Source organism: Armigeres subalbatus, chromosome 2 (genome assembly GCF_024139115.2).
Source record: "Armigeres subalbatus isolate Guangzhou_Male chromosome 2, GZ_Asu_2, whole genome shotgun sequence".
In the NCBI taxonomy this organism is placed as follows: Eukaryota; Metazoa; Arthropoda; class Insecta; order Diptera; family Culicidae; genus Armigeres; species Armigeres subalbatus.
In genome coordinates this window covers 41,389,180-41,397,859 of record NC_085140.1, presented here as the reverse complement: position 1 = coordinate 41,397,859, position 8,680 = coordinate 41,389,180, and positions in this window count along the sequence as shown.

The window sequence follows — 8,680 nt, the reverse complement described above, 5'->3', positions numbered from 1 at the left end:
TTTTCGACACAAATATCGGCCAATCAAGCACCCAGCGGGCCCCATTATCTCTGGCTAATCTAGAAGAATCAAGATTCGTGTCTTCTGTAAATCAACTATCTGTTTCGTCTATACACGTCCCAGAATGTAAGCCATTGGATGGCGACGAAGAAATCTACAGATACTCATACGAAGCATGGCGAGAGCTATTAGAGGACACGATGCGTCTAGCAGGAGTAGAAGACGAAATTACTAAATTTACCATCTTCAAAATCAAAGCTGGACCTCGACTATTACAAATTTTTCGAAACACAAAGTCCCAAAACGATTCACCAGATGCGACACTACAACCATTTTCCAACGCATTGCATCGTCTCAAATCCTATTTTGGATCAGGATCAGACGTAATGTTGCAGAGACGCAAATTAGCCATGATGAAACAGAAACCAGGTGAGTCAAGCCTGGTGTTTCTAACTCGAGTAGGCGACACAGCTCGGCTGTGCGAATTTGGAGAAGAGAAGGAATTTGAAGAAATTGTCGGGGCCATTGCAGAACACGCAATGTCGAAGGAAGTTCGTGTTGCTGCACTGAAAATGCTAAGCCGAAAGGGTACATTTGCCAACCTTGTCGATAAGGTACGAGAACTTGAAGCTATTCGGATCAACGAAGAGTTCTTCAAACACAACCACAGCAAACAAGACGCAGCTCTGATCGCTCCAGTGATGACAGGTTATACGGTTGGAGACCGAGGCAGAAACCCACGCTTCAATCCACGACGAGGAAGATTACAACAGATTAGTTCACGAAGAAGAGACGATCGATTCAATCCGATGAGAGGATTCCGCTCAACAGGAGGTAACCCGTCCAATCTCAGAGCTTCCACAAGTGATTCAGTGTTTGGTTCAGAAAGGTGTTGGAGATGTAGCAGCGTATATCACCTACCAACAGCTTGCAGCGCTGCTGACAAGACGTGTCTAGGATGCGGCCGTAAAGGACACATCCGAAGAGCATGCCGTAGCACGGTCCTTTCACGAGAATACAAAAGTATTACCGATAACGGAACGAGAACACCGGAGACGCAACCAGAAATTGCAGCGATTGAAAAAACAGAGACGGTAGAGGCTCAGCCGTTGGATGTAAGTGAGACACCATAAATCTAATGCTAACCAACATTCTCAATGACACGTTGATTTGACTAAATATTGAACTCATTATTCTTACAAACTATATTGTCTAATTCGAACTACTACATACAATTAAATAAAGTAAAAAAAAAATGATAAAAAAATAACATGTGTATTAAATTTCTTTTTAGAAAATAGTTATTAGTTTAGATGTGTTTTCTATAATGCTATACCGTCTCTTCAACGTGCCATTGGGTATAGTACTGCTATACTACCAGGTAGAATCTTGCATCTAATTCAAGACGCAATTTTATTGACAGATTACAACTCAAACAAATGACCATAATGATATGATGGTATTGTACCGGATAAGCGGGCTCAGAGATGACAGTGTCGTTTCCGCGAAAGTAGCCGGAATGGCATGCGAGTTTTTAATCGACTCTGGTGCACAGGTGAACACATTCACAGAGTCTTCATTTAGGAAACTTCTGAGCAACGATCGATACAAAAACAGAGTTTTCAACTTGAATAGTGGAACGGACAAGCCATTGAAAGCTTACGCATCGAAAAGTGAGATAAATGTAGTAGCCACTTTCGAGGCTCCCTTGTACTTATCCGAAGAGCGGCCTATACAGATTGAAAAATTTTACGTCGTCAATGAAGACAAAGCATTACTGGGTAGATCCACAGCTACAAGGTACAGTGTCTTAATGCTAGGGCTAAGCGTACCGGTGGTAACAAAACATCATACAGTATCGGACAGTGAAGACAGAGAAGTTGCATCCATTCTCTACAACGAATCATTCCCTAAGTTCAATGTCCATCCGGTGAAGATCCACTACGACAAATCGAAGCCACCATGCAGGAACGTGTTTGTGAACATTCCGCAAGCAGTGAAACCACGAGTAGAAGAGCGCCTACGACAATTGATAACCGCCAATATTATCGAACGAGTCGATGATGAGATGGATACCTCCTTCTGTTCGTCGTTGGTTGTCGTCCCAAAAGGTAAGGAGGATATCCGACTCGTGATCGACCTTAGAGGTCCGAATCGCTATATTCATAGAACACCTTTCGCTATACCAACACTCGAGTCCATTCTAGCTGATCTTGACGGAGCAAAATGGTTTTCGACAATCGATTTGACGAATGCATTTTTTCATATCGAACTAGATAAGGAATCAAGACATTTGACAAATTTCTTTACGGAATACGGGATGTTCCGGTGTGTTCGTCTGCCATTCGGACTGTGCAACGCGCCAGACCTATTTCAAGAAATATTACAAAGGAAAGTCTTGGGCGGTTGCAAAGGGTTACTACAATTCGACGGATAGGACTGAGCTCTTCGTTGACGCTTCGCCAGTCGGATTGGGTGCAGTCCTGGTGCAACTCAATTCTGCAGATTCACCGAGGATTATTGCATGCGCATCCAAGGCACTCACGGAGACGGAAAAGCGATACCCTCAAACTCAAAAGGAAGCGTTAGCGGTAGTATGGGGAGTGGAACGCTTTCACCTTACCTTTTGAGCAAGTCGTTTACAGTACGTTCCGATGCAGAAGCAAACGAATATATATTCAACAGTACACATCGACTAGGAAAAGGGCAACTACACGAGCAGAAGCATGGGCATTACGCCTACAACAGTACGATTATAGCATCAAAAGAGTACCGGGTAATCTTAACGTCGCAGATGCTTTATCTAGACTGGTTAGAGAAACTCAGGATGCTATCCCATTTGAGGAGGAGAATTGTAGTCATTTCCTGTATGCGTTGGACGTGAGCGGGACAGAAATATCGTGGAGCGAAATTGAAAACTGTTCTGAAAACGATGCTGAACTTCAGTTAGTAAGAGAAGCGCTGGAGCATGATTATTGGCCGGATGTTTTACGTAAATACGAAGCCCAAAAACGAAACCTGAACTACCTCGGAAGCTTGGTCTTCAAGGATGGTAGAACTGTCCTTCCTCTTGCACTCCGAATGAAAGCTATGAACGCCGCACACGGCGGACATTCAGGAGAAGTAGCCATGAAGCGCATAATGCGTGAATTTTTCTGGTGGCCCGGCATGTCATCCGAAATAGGTAAATATGTGAAGAACTGCGAAACTTGTACTCTGTTGTCAAAGAAGAATCCACCGTTGCCGTTATCTAGCAGAATCCTACCAGAAAATCCTTGGGAAGTCTTGCAAGTGGACTTTTTGTCAATGCCAGGTTTTGGTTCTGGAGAATTTTTGGTTGTAGTAGATACATACTCGCGGCATATTACCGTTACGGAAATGAAATCTACCACGGCGGAATGTACCAACAGTGCCCTGTGCGGAGTATTTCAAATTTGGGGCTGTCCGCTTGTTATCCAAAGCGATAATGGCCCACCATTTCAAAGTTCGGCTTTTACTTCGTTTTGGGAAGATAAAGGGGTGAAAGTAAGAAAGTCGATTCCGTTAAGCCCTCAGAGTAACGGCCTCGTCGAGCGTCAGAATCAGGGCATCATAAAAGCCCTGGCAGCATCGAAAATTGATGGGAAAAGTTGGCGAGAAGCATTACAACAATACGTTCATAGCCACAACAATCTCACCCCACATGCAAGGCTTGGAGTAACACCCTTCGAGCTCTTGGTGGGATGGAAATACCGAGGAACATTTCCTTGTCTATGGGGTCCAACAAAATCAAATGAGCTGGACCGCATGGATGTGCGGGAACGCGACGCAGAGGCGAAGTTAGTCAGCAAAAAGTACGCAGATACTGTTCACCATGCAAAGGACTCAAGCATTGATGTAGGCGATATAGTGCTCCTGGCCCAGCATAAGAAAGGGAAGACAGATCCTACGTTTTCTCCAGAAAGGTTCAGAGTAGTGGCAAGAAGTGGTGCGAAGGTAGTCATTATCAGCAAAGGCGGTGTCCAATATTCCCGAAACGTGCAGGACGTAAAAATTGCACCATCACCTACGATTCCAGACGAGTATGAAAACCAAACACGCGAAGCCGTTGAATTCGCTGCAGGTGGTGATGACCGGACGACTTTGCCAAATCAAGATGCAACGGGAGAGAGAGTTGAAGAACCAGTAGAAATCTCATCGAAACAAATAAGAGTAAGAAGAGAAATTAAGAAACCTGCACGCTTCGACAATAAGTACGTATATACTATCTTCTATTAATGCTCAAGTATTGAATTCAAACATAAGAAGAAACAGCTGAAATAAATAAAGAATGAATTAACTGAATTAAAACAAATAATTTATCAAACCCAGTTTTGATACCGATAGGTACTCTCGAGCGAGCATGCATTTGCAAACACTTCCGTTGAGCATTTTTCCACGGATAGGTTCTTTTGACGATCCGAAAGCACAAAACTAGGGTCCAGACATGGCCTTTTAATCTCTAAGTCAGAAGAACCGTTCTCTAATATAGCTTATTTCACTTCAACAACTTTATCACTAATTGACTAAAATAGTGCAGCAAATTCAGCTTTCCTCACTTGTTTCAAAGCCTCCGATCCCTAGAAAGCACGGATTGCATTTTGACACTTCCTCACAATGACAATATTTATCACATGAACCATTGCATAATGACGTCATATGACAATTTATTTTACCCGTATTCAAATGGCGAGTGAAGTTTCATGACGGCAATGTTTACATTTTTATATGGAGTTTTTGGGCTCGTACAATCGTCTAATGTATACAGTACAGTTGAAATGTCACTTGACCTGAAAAAGTTGATAACAGAAATCAATGATGGTACACGAAAATTAAAACCTATATAGTTATGAGTATTTTAGTATCAAATAATAGATGGTATCATCAATGATGAAAAATTATATTTAGTAGGATGATAAAGCAAATGCGAGGGCAACATGTACATCATAAAAAAAAATATAGCCTTTACGTATACATTGTATACGAGAAAGGCAAAAATTAAAATCATCTTTATACAACATTGATTCAAAGTTGTGTAATTACGGAAATTTACTACTAAATAAAATGATATGAATGAAAAATCCATTGTAACATTATTGTTATTAAATAAACTTTTTCTTTGAGAGTACAGGAGGAAAAAGATGTAGTGACTGTAAGGATTTACGAAGCCTTGAAAAAAGTAATTATAAAAGTACCAGAACTAATGAATTACAACTCGAATAAATATACACCGAAAAAATTCTTTATATTGAATATATTTGTCGCACACATAAATTTTTGCAATTTGGCGACCCAAATATATGCAATTTGAACCCACACATAAATTCAATAACTGCATATTAGAGACCACACATACATTTTATTTGATTATAGATTATATTTGTACTTCGCGTGGAGAGTGGTTATGTGTGCACTTATTAGAATAATGAATTAAATTAATGGATTTTTGCCAATAAAAATGTGTGGAATTTTTGTAGTGTATATATTAGAGTGGGGCGTCATGGTCATTTTTTCAAATCAATGGTTTTTCGAAGCCATTCTGGGTCCTGAACAACTGTGCAGAATTTGGGACCGATTGGTTGCTTCTTCGCTTTCCGCATCGCGTTTGAAGTTTGTATGGAAATTAGTATGGGAGAACGTATATTTTTGCATTTCTACTACTAGAGGATTCAGTTCATCGTAAACCAAGTGGCACATTGCGTTAAAGTATAACCCAAAGGATGCCGAAAAACTTTGCTGAAGAAGGCACGTTGCTGGAACGTCCACGAAAAAAGTTATAACGCTTCGAACATTGAGTGTTCAAACCATATGCAAAAAATCGTTTATTCTGCCAGCACTGCCGTACTACGTAGACCAATAATTTAACTGAGTGTTATTTCAAAATAATTGATCTTATAGGGCTTTAGAGCTAATGGGAGCTATCCGGAATTATTTCACAAAGAAAAAAATCCGATAAGAAGGAACATGGGTTTTGCCCTTCGATAACCATAGGTTGTCCGGTAGTGCTGGCAGAAACATTGATTTCTTGCATATGGTTTAAACAATTAATTTTCAAAACGTAATAACATTTTTTGTAGACCTTCCAGCTACGTACCTTCTTCGGCAAAGTCTTTCGGCATCTTCCAGACTATATGCTAACGTATTGAGTCACGTGATTGATGATAAATTGAAGCCGCTAAGAGCAAAAATGTAAAAAAGTACGTTTTCCCATACTAATCTCCATGTAAATTTAAAACGCGATGCGGCATGCGGGGTGGCAATCAATCGAGCTCATATTTTGCACAGTTGATTGTGGTCCCAAAACGATTCAGAAAAATCTTGATCTCACTTGATCGGACAAAGTTTGCGTTTTTTCATACAACTGCGCCCCACTCTACTATATATATATATATATATTATAATTTAATTATTATAATTTCAAGTAAAACAAGTAATAACTGAGTAGTATCGGTATAAAATAATTATCGCAAAAATGATTACCATTTCAAATAAACTCGTTGTGCTCGAATTAATAGTGTACATGAGCTTGCGATGGTTTTGTCCTTCAAGTTATAAATTCAACAGCCAGAACACAAACCACCAAGACTTAAGGAATTATGTTATTCACCGAGTTATAATTTATACAGCCGGAGCACAAACCACTATAAAAATTATTATTTATTATAGCACATTTGAATCAGAGTTTCGAATTTGAATCGAAGTAGTCAGGGCCTTTGGCATAAAGCACCACGTGAGAAGAGGAAAAATTATGATCATTCTTGAGACTAATTTTGCAACGAAAGCACGCTGAAGAAGTTCTCGGAGTCAATTGGAAGAAAATTATTGAATTTAGTTAATTATATAATTAAAAATCAATTTATGTATTTAAAATGGAAAGTCGTGAATACCACACCTTACTCACAATAAGTAATTGTGATAACAGGAAATAATAATTCATTCATTTCTTGAAAGTGGTAAAACTGATCAATGTTCCGCCGGATTATAGTACATGCTTTCTCAATTAGGTTAACCCAATCCATACACGCTGCTAGTGCGGGGCTAATGGGAAAATGTTACTGAATATTAGCAAGCTGCATTGTCGCGCGTAACTTTCTCACATGATTCGGGCTATCGTTTGGTTGCTGTTAGTGATTGAAACGTGCATTATTATGTGAAAATCGGTCCTTTTCAAGATCATTAGTGATGGTGACAGTGATGGAAGAGGATGGTTTGAGAGCTATTTTCAAAATGTGCAAAGAACATTCGTATAGAGTACAAAAATCTGATAGAATGCTTTCCGAATCTTGCGTTGAACTGTTACTTTGTGTTGCTGCTGTTGACGCCAGCCTCTCGATTTTTTACTTTCGTTAGGACAGATGACCACTTTGCCGTTGAGGTTGAATGATCTGTGACAACCGTCGGGTTCCACTATCGATGCGATGGTTTTCCATTGAAACTGGTGCTAGAAAAAATTGACCATTCAAAGAGTGTTATAAATGATTTACCACCGACTTTGTGTTATCTGTCTCTTTCCGTCCTTTGAAGAAATCATGAATTTGGTAGCGCGATACCGAGCAGTACCACAAACACTCATACAAAAAATGTGAATTTATGTAGTGGTTGAATGCCAATTTCTCTTCCTCCTTAAATTGAGGGTTAGATCCAACCCTGCAAGTTGCTTGATTTTGATGTCTGTGCTTGCGATTCATCGGAATTTGTTGATTTACCTATTTCCAATTTTTTTGATAAAAACTTTTTGAAAATCAGTGCTTTCAAAACAATACAAAGGAGCGATGACTTTTTCTTGATCGAATGATCCTTAAAAATCAAAAATCTATCGAGAATCAGCTGAGATATTAACGTTCAAAGAATATCATGTTTTCACAGCGGTCTTCGATTTTTACAATCGCAAAGTGTATCCCGTTATAGGAAAGACAGACGTAGTCCCAATTAAAAAAATGCCTGGGCGAGGCAAACAATTTTTATTTTTGGAAATTCCGCGGAGTTGCTCTCAATAATATTTATAAAGGGCAACCAAATAATTACATTACTCCAAATTATTTGCAGTCCTAATTTCATGCGACTTCAAATCCAATCTACGCCGAATCTTTGTAACATAAAACTCAATTTGCGTCAAATAAGTGCTACTTTCGTAAAACATTCAAAAATTCAAATATTTCATAATATTGACAGGACATGTAAATGTATTTGAAAATGTTTCCAACTAACATAAACAATAATTTGGAACAAATAACTAAATAACATTTAAAGTGTAAAATTGTAACAAAATGAAACTTCTCGTCTTAATTTTATATTTTGAAGAAATAATTACCGTGTGGGACTGAAATCCGGGAAAGGGCCGTTTGGCCGAATACTGTTCGGCCGAATGCCATTTGGCCGAAGGCCACTAAACCGAAAGTTGTTTGGCCGAATATACCATTTGGCCGAACAGACTATTAGGCAAAAAGTCATTTGGCCGAGAGGATCATTTGGCCGAAAGAGTCACTAGGCCGAAAGGGTCATTTAGTCGAATCGGTCATTTGGCCGATTAGGTCATTTGAAAAGTGAAAAATAGGGTGTAAAAAGTGAGACGTCTCACTTCTCACTACTTATTTCCCACTTCTCACTGTGAAAAGTGAGAAGTGAGACGTCTCACTACTAACTTCTTATTTTTCACAGTCAA